This window comes from Cryptomeria japonica, chromosome 1 (assembly GCF_030272615.1).
Source record: "Cryptomeria japonica chromosome 1, Sugi_1.0, whole genome shotgun sequence".
Taxonomy (NCBI): domain Eukaryota; kingdom Viridiplantae; phylum Streptophyta; class Pinopsida; order Cupressales; family Cupressaceae; genus Cryptomeria; species Cryptomeria japonica.
In genome coordinates this window covers 21702402-21718465 of record NC_081405.1, presented here as the reverse complement: position 1 = coordinate 21718465, position 16064 = coordinate 21702402, and positions in this window count along the sequence as shown.

The window sequence follows — 16064 nt, the reverse complement described above, 5'->3', positions numbered from 1 at the left end:
CAGCAGTAGTCACTATCCATAGCTCTTTGGTCTTCGGTTTTGCTTGATGCTTCAACAACTTGACATTTGTAGCTATAATAAGGTGTGAATACATTATAATGGTTTTGTGTCTCTCATAGTCTTCAAATGCAGGTATGCCATTCTTTCTAATCATGTATGTTCGCAACCAAGTTCCCACAACAACAACTAAACCTATAGGATATTGAACCCATCATCATCTATCACTGGTTGTGTTAGCTTTTGTTTTCCCTATACACATTGTGCCAACCAATATTCTGATCTCTCTTCATTCCCTTGCAGTGCAACAACTACAAAAACATGTCCTGGTTGTACAAGATCTGATAGACGATCATACTCAAATGAACTTTCCATGTCATCATTTGACAAGGATATTGTTTGAGATAAAGGAGTTAGATAGTGGGGAACCCACGTATCAACCCACTCACTTGACTCGCACTGATCCCAATCACACTGAAGACAACTCTGACAAAAACAAGCCAACGCTCGTGTCCAAATGGTCCATGTACTTGCATCTGAGCTGAGAAATGAATGCATCTTTGAAGAATCTTTAATTGTTTGACAATCCAATCTATCTCCCACTATTCCCTCCTCAACCAACCAAAAGAATCTGCTCACTGTTGAATCAAGAGTACCTCCATGTGACAATGCTGAACTACACCAATCAATAATAGAACGTGCATTAGAGAAATTTGCACCTGAAATCCTCAATTGCTCCTTAACTAGAGCTCTCTTCAAACATGCACCTATTCCATCATGCTCTCCCTTCCCATGCCCCGCCTCAAAAAAACACCAAATATGAGGTATACGCCTCTCCACATGCATTCTACTCAACCAGTAAAACATATGCACATTCTTGAATTGACCTGTACAGTTATCTGACCATATTATATGTCGGTCAATTGCAATATCTTTCTCATGCAAGAACTCAAAAAAATTCTCGAAAGAATGTTGCACATACTCAGAGGAGTGTGATCTATCATCGCTCATATAAAAATGATACTCCTTGATTATCTTCTTGTCCTCTTCTGTACTATCAGGAGCATGTCTATATGTAATGTGAAAAAAAATAGCAATCTGGAATGAATTGTAGTACTGAGACTGTACCTCATTCTGTGGTTGCAATGTATAGTTCTTGCAAAATCAACCACCGATACAATAGTGCCAATTGGGAAAGAGTTCTTACACATCCTGAACTATTGATCCAACCACTGAGACCTATGGGTGTGCCTTGCATACTTGTAGAAAAGATTTTCCTTAAAATCCAAAATAAAATCAGCAATACTCACTTCTCTTGAGACTAATTCACATCTAGAACCTTCACCTCCACTCTTCACAGTATATTTCACTGTCTTGTACATTTTTTTCTTAACATAATTATTTCCAAACTCGTGTTCGCTGCCAACATGAAAACATGAAACAAACTTTGACAACCCACCGCATTCTGAGCACTTCTCATTCAAACAATAATTTCTATAGAAATAGCATCTATCATCTCTAGGGCATAAAAATAGATCTTGCAAGTCTCTTGATGATCTCAGAAATAACATTGCACCACACTCCTGCAACATCTCATTAGTACGCATCGTAGAACGAATATGACATAAAAGTTCATGGTACATTGAAAACTCCACATGGTACTTGCAACAACAGGTATTGCGAATCTCAAGAGGAACACAATAAAATGGTTTCAAAGATTCAAAGGCCCTTTGTGATATTTGCAAAGTTGGATGTAATTCACAAAAAAATTTGTACAACATTGTTTGGCTTGATTCCAAGAAATGTTTGGGATGCGGTGTGTGGTCTCGGTTGCCGATTCTTAATTTCAAAACTTCCTTTACATTGGGTGACACTCTAGAATTAGAGTGCCAAAATTGTTGAATCTCTTCCTTCACATTGTCAGTCAACTTTCTATCAACACGTGGAAGCCTCCCACCAAATGCCCATGTATCTTGTTGAAGTGGATCGTCAAGTCTTTGTCTTCGTGCAAGTGCTCTATCCAAAGTTTTACGGTTTATGTTAAAATCAACACAAGTTTGTCTCATTTGATGAGCCTTCCTAAATTGATGGCTTACTAAGGAGGTTGTAATCACTCTTCGAGTGGCTCTCTTATCTCTTTCTTTGGTATTCTTTCCAATAGAATTGAGAGTGTCAAATAGATTTTTTGCAATAATAGAATTTCTCTCCGTTTTCTTGTTCATATGAATCTTCAATTTGTTTAGCAATGGTCTCATCTTTATCATCTTTAGCAATTGAACAAAGAGTCGGCATTACTTGATCAATGTCTTATTTCTAAAATTTTGGTTGAAAAGTTTTGTAGCCCACAACCGAATGGTTCTTGTTGACCTCTTGCCTTCAAGATTCGCAATAATGTTCTCATCGATTTCAAATAACCATTTTGGGGTTCTTGAAGGTCCTGGATTTGGAATTTGTCTTTCATCCATGAGAGGGTCTTCATTTCTAAAGTAATTAGGTGTTACATGTGGTTCACTTGGTGAGGCAATTCCACCTTCAATGTTAAAGTTTTCCACATTTTCACCTCCTATGTCAAAATTTTCCACATGTTGAGCATTTTCATTATCACTTTCAACATTATCAAAATTTTCAATATTTTCACTTTCAAAATCTACATTTTCATTTTCAATAACTTGTGGCACATTTTCAACATGTTGAGCATTTTCATTATCACTTTCAACATTTTCAAAATTTTCAATATTTTCACTTTCAAAATCTACATTTTCATTTTCAATAACTTGTGGCACATTTTCCACATGTTGAGCATTTTCATTATCACTTTCAACATTTTCAGTATTTTCACTTTCAAAATCTACATTTTCATTTTCAATAACTTGTGGCACAATTTCAATTTCAATTTCCTCTTCAGTTGAAGTAACATTAGCAATATTTAACATACCTTATCTTCTCCTCCTATGACATTCTCTATCTGTTTCTCTATACACTTCAACTTGGTCATTTGAAAGTTTTCTTTTGCATTTAGACTTTCGACAACTACTACTCCCCATTTCCCTCCACACATATGCTCCTTCGTGATTGACAATGTAAGTTTTCACTTTAAGAATCTCCCAAAAGCACTAATTTGTCTCTAGTTGTCTGCAACCCTGTGATCGTTGACAGAAAACATAGGACCCAGACTCTCGCCCCTTGGAATCAACAGAATGGCCCACAAACCTTTTTTTTTTTGGGTTTTTAGTATCAAAATTGGATATCCGATAAAATCCGATATTCGATTTTAGTACAAAAATATGTGGTCCCCCAAAAAAATTCCCGTTGCCGCCATTTACGAACTAAACTGCCACATGGCAAAAATCCAATATCTGATTAAATCGGATATCGGATTTTATTGGTCATATTTTAGAGAGAGAGAGAGGATGAGGAGAGGGAGAGAGGGAGAGAGAGAGAGAGAGAGGAGAAGAGGGAGAGAGAGAGAGAGAGAGAGAGAGAGAGAGAGAGAGAGGAGGAGGAGAGGGAGAGAGGGAGAGAGAGAGAGAGAGAGAGAGAGAGGAGGAGAGGGAGAGAGGGAGAGAGAGAGAGAGAGGAGAGGAAGAGAGGGAGAGAGAAAGAGAGAGAGAGGAGGAGAGGGAGAGAGAGAGAGAGATAGGGAGAGAGAGAGAGAGGAGGAGAGGGAGAGAGGGAGAGAGAGAGATAGAGAGAGGAGGAGAGGGAGAGAGGGAGAGAGAGAGAGAGAGGAGGAGAGGAGGAGAGGGACAGAGGGAGAGAGAGAGAGAGAGAGAGAGAGAGAGAGAGAGAGAGAGAGGAGGAGAGGGCGAGAGGGAGAGAGAGAGAGATAGAGAGAGAGAGAGAGGAGGAGAGGGAGAGAGAGAGAGAGAGAGAGAGAGAGAGAGGAGGAGAGGGTGAGAGGGAGAGAGAGAGAGAGATAGAGAGAGAGAGAGAGGAGGAGAGGGAGAGAGAGAGAGAGAGGGAGAGAGGGAGAGAGAGAGAGAGAGGAGGAGGAGGAGAGGGAGAGAGGGAGAGAGACACACACAATACGACCCCTAATGACATGATTTGGTGTCTTAAATGGTCCGATGGTGTCGTTAGGGGTCATATGGTGTCCATAGGGGTCATATGGTGTCCATAGGGGTCATATGGTGTCCCATGAACCCTTATGACCTCTTAGGACACCATATGACCCCTAATGACACCATATTGGGTCGCTTTGGGTCATATTGTGTCCTAAGGGGTAATATTGTGTCTTAAGGGTTCCTATGGTGTCCCAAGACACCATATGACCCCTATGGACACCATATGACCCCTAACGACACCATAGGACCCCTTAAGACACCAAATCATGTCGTTAGGGGTCATATTGTGTCCTACGACCCCGTACGACACAATATGATCCCTTACGACACGATTTGGTGTCTTAAGGGGTCCTATGGTGTATGGTGTCTTAAGGGGTCCTATGGTGTCTTAAGGGGTCCTATGGTGTCCCAAGACACCATATGACATCTATGGACACCATATGACCCCTAACGACACCATAGGACCCCTAACAACACCATAGGACCCCTTAAGACACCAAATCATGTCGTTAGGGGTCATATTGTGTCGTACGGGATCATATGGTGTCCATATGACCCTTAACGACACCATAGGACCCCTAACGACATGATTTGGTGTCTTAAGGGGTCCTATGGTGTCGTTAGGGGTCATATGGTGTCCATAGGGGTCATATGGTGTCTTGGGACACCATAGGACCCCTTAAGACACAATATGACCCAAAGCGACCCAATATGGTGTCATTAGGGGTCATATGGTGTCTTAAGGGGTACTATGGTGTCCCAAGACACCATATGACCCCTATGGACACCATATGAGCCCTAACGACACCATATGACCCCTTAAGACACCAAATCATATCGTTAGGGATCATATTGTGTCATACGGGGTCGTAGGACACAATATGACCCCTAACGACATGATTTGGTGTCTTAAGGGGTCTGATGGTGTCGTTAGGGGTCATATGGTGTCCATAGGGGTCATATGGTGTCCCATGAACCCTTATGACCTCTTAGGACATCATATGACCCCTAATGACACCATATTGGGTCGCTTTGGGTCATATTGTGTTGTTAGGGGTCATATTGTGTCTTAAGGGGTTCTATGGTGTCCCAAGACACCATATGACCCCTATGGACACCATATGACCCCTAACGACACCATATGACCCCTTAAGACACCAAATCATGTCGTTAGGGGTCATATTGTGTCCTACAACCCCGTACGACACAATATGATCCCTAACGATATTATTTGGTGTCTTAAGGGGTCCTATGGTGTCGTTAGGGGTCATATGTGTCCATAGGGGTCATATGGTGTCTTGGGACACCATAGGACCCCTTAAGACACCATATGACCTTTAATGACACCATATTGGGTCGCTTTGGGTCATATTGTGTCATTAGGGGTCATATTGTGTCTTAAGGGGTCCTATGGTGTCCCAAGACACCATATGACCCCTAACGACACCATAGGTCCCCTTAAGACACCAAATTGTGTTGTTAGGGGTCATATGCTCTCTCTCTCTCTCTCTCTCTCTCTCTCTCTCTCTACCTCTCTCCCTCCCTCTCTCTCTCTCTCCCTCTCTCCCTCTCCTCCTCTCTCTCTCCCTCTCCCCCTCTCTCTCTCCCTCTATCTCTCTCCCCCTCTCTCTCTCTCTCTCCCTCTCTCTCTCTCTCCCTCTCCCTCTCCCCCCTCTCTCTCTCTCTCTCCTTCTCTCTCTCTCTCTCTCTCTCTCTCTCTCTCTCTCTCTCTCTCTCTCTCTCTCTCTCTCTCTCTCTCTCTCTCTCTCTCTCTCTCTCTCTCTCTCTCTCTTTCTCCCTCTCTCCCTCTCCTTCTCTCCCTCTTTAAAATATGACTAATAAAATCCGATATCCAATTTAATCAAATATCGGATTTCTGCCATGTGGTAGTTTACTTCATAAATGGAGGCAAAGGGAAATTCATTGGGGACCGCAAATTTTTGTACAAAAATCAGATATCAAATAAAATTCGATATCTGATTTTATCCGATATCCAATTTTTGTACTCAAATTTTCAAATTTCAAATTTCGGCTTGGGAATGCTTTGGTATTAGGCTTGGAAGTTACAAGCCTGGAAAGTCAATTGAAAAAACGTGTTTTTCAGTATTCCCTAGTTTTCTAGACTTTACACTGGTGGCTGACGACTTTTTTTGTAGCCAAAATTGATAAAACTAAAAGGGTTTTTTAAGGATGTTCCCAGCTTTCCAACAATATAAGGCTTGTCTTCTTTCGACTTTAGTAAATAATTATTATTTATTTTCTAATTGAATTCTGACAATAGTCCAGATTGATATACTGATTGAAAAACACTCATAACTTTCAAACGGTATAACATTTTTTGAAACCGAAACATGCATCACATCCTATGTTTCGTCTACTATAGGGAAAAAAATTTTAAAAAAAAATTTCATAAGGTTTTGACCAAGTTAAGGTGGTCAAACGTAGGAGTTTCTGAATTTTTGAAAAGCTGTAGTAAAAAAATCATAAATAATTATTTAATTCTTAAAAAATTAAAAAAAAATATGTGTCACATCCGGACATGAGTCTAATACTTATATTATAAATATTATAAAAAAATATTAAGATTTGATTTTGATTAGGGTGGTCAGACATACGTCTACTTCTTATTTTTTTCCTGAAATTTTAGTACCACTGCATTAAAATTTGAAATTTTCATCAAATAGGATTTTTTTTTTCCAAAAAACAACTAGTAGCTTAGAAACTACATTCAATTTTCTATATATTCTCTTCTTACATATTTTAAAAATAATGTTCACAACTTATTCGAATTTTCATGTCAAGTTGCATAACTCTGATTTTTCTAAAATTTCATTGCCACTTAAGGGCCTGTTTTGGCACACCATGATCCTGCACATACCCAGATTCCACAGTTAAGATTGCAAAACTTGAAAGCTTCCGAGTCAGGTATGAACATCTAAAAATGGAAGAAGATGAAAGAATTTTTTCTTTTATGGAAAGAGTAAATGAAATTGTTTTGGGTATTAAATGTTGTGGAGGAATCCTGAGTGAGGATGAAATTGTTTCAAAAATCTTAAGAGGATTGCCACTGGCATATAAAATGAAGGTTACTACTATAAATGAGTTGAGAACAATGCCTAATACATCAGTAACTAGGGATACAATGATTGGAAAACTTTCAGCCTTTGAAATTGAGGAATTTGGTCCTTTTGCTACTATAAAGACAAATTTGGCCTTTAAAGCATCAACATCATCTGCTCCATCATATGACAAATCAGACTGGAAAGCCTTTTATGCAAGAGAACTTGAAGAAACTAGGAAGGAGAATGAAGAGCTTGAAGAACTTGAAGCACTATTTGCAAGGAAAATGCCAAAAGGTCCAGTTGGAAGCAAGTATGAAGGTAAAGCACCATTTAAATGTTTTAACTACAATAAAATTGGTCATATGGCTTTGAGATGCCCTGATAGACATGCTAGACTAAGAGAAAAAGCTAGAAGAACATACAAGCCTAATCCTGAATATCAGAGATACAGATTTAAGAAGAACAAAGACAAATCTTGTTACAATGCTGATGAAGGTGTGACTGATGATTTTGATGAGGATCCAGTAGACAATGGATGGGTTTTTGTTGCTATAACTAGAGATCAACCGACACCTACTGCTCAACTGGTAGAACAAGACCTAGTAGCTAAAGTTGAAGTAAAGGATGAATGGATCATTGACTCAGTATGCTCACATCATATGACAGGAGACAAAGGTAAATTCTTGAACTTTCAAGAATACAATGGAGGTTTATTAAGATTTGAAGATGAAAAAGCCTGTTCAATCAAAGGTAAGGGTTCAATAGATCTTGATGGTAAGCACAACATTGACAATGTCTAATATGTTGAAGGATTAAAGCATAATCTTTTAAGTGTTGGTCAATTAGTTGAGAAGGGATTTCAGTCACAATTTAAAAATGCAAAATGCAAAATCATGAATAGAACTGGTTTGGAAATTGCAACTGATAATCAGACTAGTGGTCATATCTTTCATTTGAATAACAGTGAAAAGGCATGCTTGATTGCACATATAGATGAAAGTTGGTTATGGCATAAGAGACTATGTCATGTAAACTTTGATTGCATGGTGAAAATCAGTACTTCTAAGGCAGTTAGAGATCTACCTAGAATTGTGAAACCTCATAATATAATTTGTAAGGAATGTCAATTTGGAAAACAAGTTAGAGCTAGTTTCAAAAGTATTCCAGAAAAATCCAATAATGCTCTTGATTTGATTCACACTAATTTATGTGGTCCAGGAAGAACTAAAAGCTTACAAGGTGATAAATATTTCATGCTAATTATTGATGATTATTCTAGAATGTGTTGGGTTGCTTTTCTCAAAGAAAAATCAGAAGCACTTGGAAAGTTCAAACTGTTCAAAGCAATGGTTGAGAATGAAACCGGTAAGAAAATCAAATGTTTAAGATTAGATCAAGGAGGAGAATTCACATCTAAGGACTTTAATACATTCTGTGAAGTGAATGGAATCAAAAGATAGTTATCAACACCTCGGACACCACAGCAGAATGGAGTTGTTGAAAGGAAAAACAAAACTATCTTGGATGCAGCAAGAAGTATGTTATCTAAAGAAAATCTACTGCATATGTATTGGAGAGAAGCAGTTAGCATTGCTGTCTATACATTCAACAAAGTTCACATCAAATGTGAAACCGGTAAGACCCCTCATGAACTATGGTTTGGTAATACTCCTACTCTTAAGTATTTCAGAATTTTTGGAAGTAAATGTTATATTAGAAGAGATGAGTATATTGGCAAATTTGATCCTAGAAGTGATGAAGGAATATTTCTTGGTTATTCATCTAAGAGCAAGGCATATAGATGTTTTAATAAGAGATTGTAGAAAATTGTTGAGAGTACAAATGTAAAGATTGATGAACAATTCAGAAGAACTTCAAGGTATATAGACTTTGAACCGGCAATAGAAATTGTGACAAATGAACCTACACTAAATCCACCGGTATAGAATGAAGATCCAGTTACCTCGGTACCATCAAAGGATTCTACAGTAATTGAGGAACAACAACAAACTAAGACACCACGGTATGTAAGATTGAATCATTCTAAAGATCAGATAATTGGAAACAAATTTAAAGGAGTTATGACAAGAGGAAGATTGGCAAATGAAGAGGTATGTCTTATTTCTCAAATTGAACCATCATCTATCAATGAGGCATGTGAAGATAAATTTTGGATTAAAGCTATGGAAGAAGAATTAGGACAAATTGAGAAAAATAATACTTGGACATTAGTTCCCCAGCCTAAAGATAAAAATGTATTTGGAACCAAATGGATATTTAGAAACAAACTTAATGAAGATGGTAAGGTTGTCAGAAATAAAGCAAGACTAGTGTGTAAGGGATATTCTCAGAAAGAAGGAGTTGATTACAATGAAACCTTTGCACCGGTAGCTAGAATTGAGGCAGTCAAATTATTCTTGGCTTTTGCAGCTCACAAGGACTACAAAGTTTATCAAATGGATATTAAATGTGCATTTTTGAATGGAGATCTTGAAGAGGAAGTATTTATTGAACAACCTGATGGATTTTCTTTGACAGATGACAATGATATGGTTTGCAAGTTAAGAAAAGCTCTGTATGGATTGAAACAAGCCCCAAGAGCTTGGTATGCAAGGTTGGATAAGTATCTTTTAAAGATTGATTTTACTAAAGGAAATACAAACAATAATTTATATTACAAAATAACTAATGATGACATCTTGATTATAGAAGTATTCATTGATGATATAATCTTTGGAGGAGAAGATGGATTATGTAAGGAATTTTCTATTAAAATGCAGCAAGAATTTGAAATGTCTATGATTGGAGAAATTAAATTCTTTTTAGGATTGCAGATTTCACAGACTGATAAAGGTATATTTTTGAGTCAATCCAAGTAATTGAAAGAATTACTAAAGAAATTTAGGATGGAGAACTCTAAACCGGTAAGCACACCTATGACTAAAAATGATAAATTATCTCAAAGGGATGAATCTACACCTGTTAATCCAACTAGATACAAATCTATGATAGGAGGTCTACTGTATTTGACACAAACCAAGCCTGATATTATGAATGCAGTATGTATTGTTTCTAGATTTCAAAGTAATCCTAGGGAAAGTCATGAATCAACAGTAAAAGGATTTTTCAGTACTTACAAGGCACTGCAAATCTTGGATTATGGTATCCTAGAGATGAAAATTTTGATCTATGTGCATACATAGATGCAAATTGGGCAAGAGATGTGGATGACAGAAAAAGCACCACTGGAGGAGCATTCTTTCTTGGAAAGAGATTAGTTTCTTGGTTGAGTAAGAAACAAAGTTGTACATCTTTATCAACAGTAGAATTAGAATATGTTGTAGCAGCAACTAACTATACATAGGTACTATGGCTTAGGCAAATGTTGAAAGACATAAAGGTAAAATGCAAAGAACCTATTACTCTATATTGTGATAACACTACAACAATTGATATATCTAAGAATCCGATATTACATTCTAAAACAAAACATGTTTCTATCAAACTGAATTTTCTAAGGGAAAAAGTTGAAGAAAAGGAGATAAAACTGGTTTATGTGAATACTAAAGAATAGCTTGCAGATATTTTCACAAAACCTTTGCGTAAGGAGACTTTTGAATATCTCATAGATCAGCTTGGAGTCATACCACCACCAGTAGAGACTTAGACAGTTGATGATTGTCATCAACCGACAGAATTGAAAGACAAATCTTTTACTCCGGTCTTTGATGAAGCTACTTCTTAGGGGGAGTAGTTGGTATATTGAATTGATTGGTATTTTGTATATGAACTTGATTTTTGAAACTTTGGAATTTGATGTCAAAGGGGGAGAGATATATATGGAAAAACACATGTTCTTTTGAGGAGAGATTGGTATGAAAATCTTTGGAAAACACATGTTGCTCCCAGGGGGAGAAATTGTTTAGAGGCAATTGTTGGTTTTTGGTATTTGACATTTCTGTTTTGACACTTTGATGGTTTTTCTATCTTGTGTTGCCATCAATGCCAAAGGGGAAGATTGTTGGTATTTTGGTATGGTTTTTTCATTGATGCCAACACCTATTGAAACACTAGCACTTTGGAGATCCAGCAACATTCACCGGTAAGCAAGTAACTATTGCACAGTTATTGGTATATGGTTCACCGAAAGGATATAATGTTCACCGGCACTTGGAATGATATGGAAGACACTTGGTAATGTCGAAGAAATCATGTGGACACTTTGTTTTGAAGAATTAATCATTGGTATATTCATATTTGCATATTTGCTTTTACCGGCAAATAGGTCCAAGGTTATCTAGGGTTACACTGACAGGCTTATCTTTTTCAGATCAGCATGGCATGCTACAGAGATGATTTATTATTGTTGTAAATGCATTAAGCTGACATGTTCAATCGGTTATTGCATCAGATATTATATTATTTGTAAAATTTTCTTATTGTAATATCTTGTAGAGCCGACCTACTAAAATTGGTCTTAGGGTATAGTATAAATGTAAGATCTTATTTGTAAGATCGAATGTGGAATACGAAGAAGAATTGTGAGAATGTATATGTGAGATTAACCAGAGGTATACACGAAGACATCATTTGAAGGTGAAGCTAGGTTTTTGTAGAAGCATATCAACAATACACCGGTACTGAATCCAACATATGAAGATGCTATTTTGTACAGTACATTCTTATTTGATTTAACCATCCAATTGTAGTTAGTGTGACTCCCATTTTGTGATTGAGTAGTGAGCTCTAGGCTGTTGGCCTTTCTGCATGTGCAGACCCCATTTATGTACACTTACTATCTACAGTAGTATCATCTAATTGTGGGTAAGGTTTCCCACCATGGTTTTTCCCCTTACAGGGTTTCCACGTACAAATATTGGTGTTATGTGTTGTGGATGACTTTATGTTTATGTTTCATGCATTAATCTTTACCAGTATAGCAATTTACTATTAACACTGTCTACCGGCATACTTAACTGGTTTACCGGTATTAAGCATTAAGCTGGTTAAATGGTTTTTGGTTTGAATTTATTAGACAACTGATTCACCCCCCCCTCTTAGTTGTCTTTGGGACCTAACATGTTCAGCTTCGGTGCATCCCTCTTATACATCTTTGGATCTTTGCCTCAAGTACCTTTAAACTTTTTCTTCTGGAGTCCAAAGCTCTGATACCAATTGATGGTTTTGATACTTAATGTAAATACAGATGCCAAGAAAGTAAGATGAGAGGGGGGTGAATCATACAAACTTAATCTTCCATAAAAACATCAGAGATATTACCGATATTTAGAATTCCCTCTCATCACCTGATTAGGTATCAGAGTCAGAGCCAGTTCTATAGCCGGTCAGTAATATATCCAAAACTGCTAAACATGCAAACTCAAAAGCATATAAACATCATAGCACTCATAACACCAGATTTAACGTGGAAACCCAAATAGGGAAAAACCACTGTGGGATTTCAGACCCACTAAGAAATATACTCTTCTAGAGTATGCTCGATTAAAAGAAAATCTTGTTAAAGATTACAAACACATTGCTAGATGTGACCCAGTTAAGGGATTTCGCTCAGATTTGTTAGGATCTTCACCTTGTTAGAAGTGACCTTGTTAAAGGATTTCAAACACTCAATCAGAATGTCACCTTGCTAGAGGGTTTTACAAATAAGACTGTTAAGTCCACTCGGTTAAGAGATTTTATGTCACTTCATAAAATAATAGTAATAAAAATCTATTTGCAACTTCACATCTAAAATGCTAAAGCAGATTCTTATTTGCTCAATACAATATAGGACTCATCTTGTCCATCTGCTGGGCTTTATACTCTACTATACAAAACAAGTCTTCAAGCTTTAGTGCTTAGTAATCACTATGTAGCATCCCTGTGCATACACTTGCCCGCATGCATTGTTTAACAACAGTTCCTTATTTATAAACAATTTTCCAACTGCTTAATCTCCTTGATCACATTTCCCATGATCAATCATAGCCATCAGATCTTTAAACTTTGTCCAATTTCAATGTATTCGCCAATCTGAAAACATGTTACCCCTCCTTGGAACTTGCATACATTTTTGGAACTTGTGCTAGGGTATTGCGGTTCAATCTGAGCTGTAGATCTTCCTACCAATTTTCCTTTGCCATAGATTCTTTAGCAAACTTCATTCACGACATATTAATTATTTAATCATAGCCAGCTCATCAGCTTCCTTCATTAAATAATGCATGTAATCATTTAATGCATTTTGTTATTACTCGGTTGCAACTCGGTAAATACTAAACTTCACTCGGTAGACATTTCGCCTTCATTAACTGATAGCGATAACCTTAGGGTTTACCGACTAGGTTCCTTAGGGTTTACCGACTAGGTTCTTTGTTCGGTAACATAGTATAGTATTAACCTTACAATCAATAACATATGTATGATATCAAAACAATCTAAACATCATGATCTCATCATTTTCTAACTCGGTAATAGTTTCCCATTGACTAACTTATTTCTCCCCTTATTCATCATATTCTTTCTCTATCTTTTACCGACATCTTTATACTCATCAAATCATACTTCTTAAGATATGGCAACATCATACTGAATTAGAAAATCAATTTCTTGACATCAATGACAAAATAATAATATTAAGATAGTAATCATCCTTAATCAGTTGTATCCATAATCATCAACAACCTTCTCAATATCCTTATTGAAGTGCCAACAATCTCCACTTGTCTGTTATAATGCCAACATGGAACACTACTCAAGAGAAAGAAAGAGAGGCTCACTACCAAAGTGAAGAAGAATAAAACAAAAATAATCCACCACTAATGCACCTTTACAACCTGTAAAGCGGAAAATCAAACCCTAGGTGTTCCCCCACTCCAAGGAAAGAGAAAGGGGGTCACTAGGATTGATGGTTTTCACTTAGGAGAGACTTTACATTCAAAAGAGGGTTTGAAACTCACAAGATCCAATCCCACACAATTCAAGGTTTAATTCTAAATGAGTTTCAAGGGTTGAGACATCAAGGATACCCTCTTTTGTAAAGAATGTAGATAGAAGGATTGAACTAGGAATGTATGTAAAAGTAAGAAAGATTCGCTTGTAGATAGAGATAGGGACACGGGATGAAACTATGGACTTGAAATTAGCAGTAGAATGTCGAGACAACGCTGTCCTGCAAGTTTGAGTGAAAGTTGACGAGAGGATGGTGCCCAGAGTGCACACGATCCTCCAAAAAATCCGCGAAATGAAGGGGGATCTGTTAGTCTCTGCACAAGGATTCTAGATCTTCAATTATAGCCGCGTACCTGCAACCTACACATAGAAAAGAGAGGGCGATTGGGGGGTTAGGGATTAGGGGTTTTCCTTTAGGTCAAACCCCGGTTTTGGAATTAACCAAGAAATGAGAATGCTATAAATGTAAGTGTTTGTAATGTAATCAAGTACTGATACCTTGTTGTAAGAATGTTTGTATTCTTACATGCAAAGGTGTAATGATGTTGTATGTTGTATGTTGTAGGTGATCTCCTCTTCAATGGTTGAATCCTTGTCTTGAATGCAACACCTAGCCTTGAATGGAGACTTAGAATGCTCAATTGCTTGAAGGAATGCTTGAATGCTTGAATGCTTGAATGTTTGAATATCGCTTCCGCCTCTTGCCCACATATGTTTTTTCCTCCTTTTTCCTCTCCTGGGAGGGGAAATGTAGTTTATATACTTGTCAATTAGGGTTAGGAGACTGATTTTTCTGACCTTAGGCCAACCTAGGAGCATTATTTTCCAAATTGCAAACTTGAAGACCCGATGCCCAACAAAAGACCGGGCCCAAAATAGGGCCAGGGACCAGGCCAGGGATTGGCCAAGGTGTAGAAAGATGCAGTTTTTGATGTCGTAAATAGGTTTTGGGGTCTCCATTCAGGTTCAACATTGCACTGCCATCGTGAAGACCCAAATGCAGTCAAAATTGCAAGTGTCGCAATTTTACGACGCTACACAACCATAAGATTTGTAGATACCTTTGGCTCATTGCTTCTAGTAGCTTGTAATATCAAAAATCACACCTTGTACAATTCAACATAACAAATGGCACCTTCCTCCACATCATCAGAGGTTGTGTACCGCCACTTTTATCTTGTTGTCCACCTAGATGTCTTCGTCACCTCCAGACTAGAATTTTACCAACTCTATTGAATTGTCATCCTCAGGACACTAGCACGATGTGGAGACATCTACGCGATGCGCTAGTGTCTCATGAATTTGACAGGCCACAAGTGGCCATTTGAGCATTATGCCTAAGCCTAGAAGGAATTGTAATACCTCTGCATGCGCCTACTGACATCAAAATTCATCCGAGAGGCTATATCTTTCATGTTTCTATCCTTTCTTAGGACTTCTAGCTCATTGAGAGATACTTGGAGCTCTTGACATCCATTTTCTCTTATCTTGCACATGTTTTCCAGCATTTCGAGGAACACCATTGTTACAGTCTCTCGAACAATCCACAATATTGTCTTCACAAGTGTTAGAAGGGGATTTATCTTACTTTCCATTAGTTTATCTGCATATTTGTTATCTTTTATTTCAATCTATCTATTATCTTAATCACTTTTCTCTCATATTTATCATTCTATTTCACCATTACTATTATTTGGGTTGTCCGTGGAGGTGGAAACACTGAAACAGGGGTCTGACTGAGGTAGACTCCAAAACACAACCCTCAACATTTTCCTTCTTGCTTGTGTGTAGGTTTATAGTCAAGGAAAAATAGTCATCTTGAGAGAGGCTTCAATCATGGACCAGTCCTCACTCTTCTTTCTCACTTCATTCTAGTATTTCATATTCTATGTTGTTAGTTTAGTTTATCATGTTTTCCATGTTTATTTAGTAATATAGTCACATCTATCATTTTCGTACGACCTTTGTAATCCATACAAGATGATAGTAC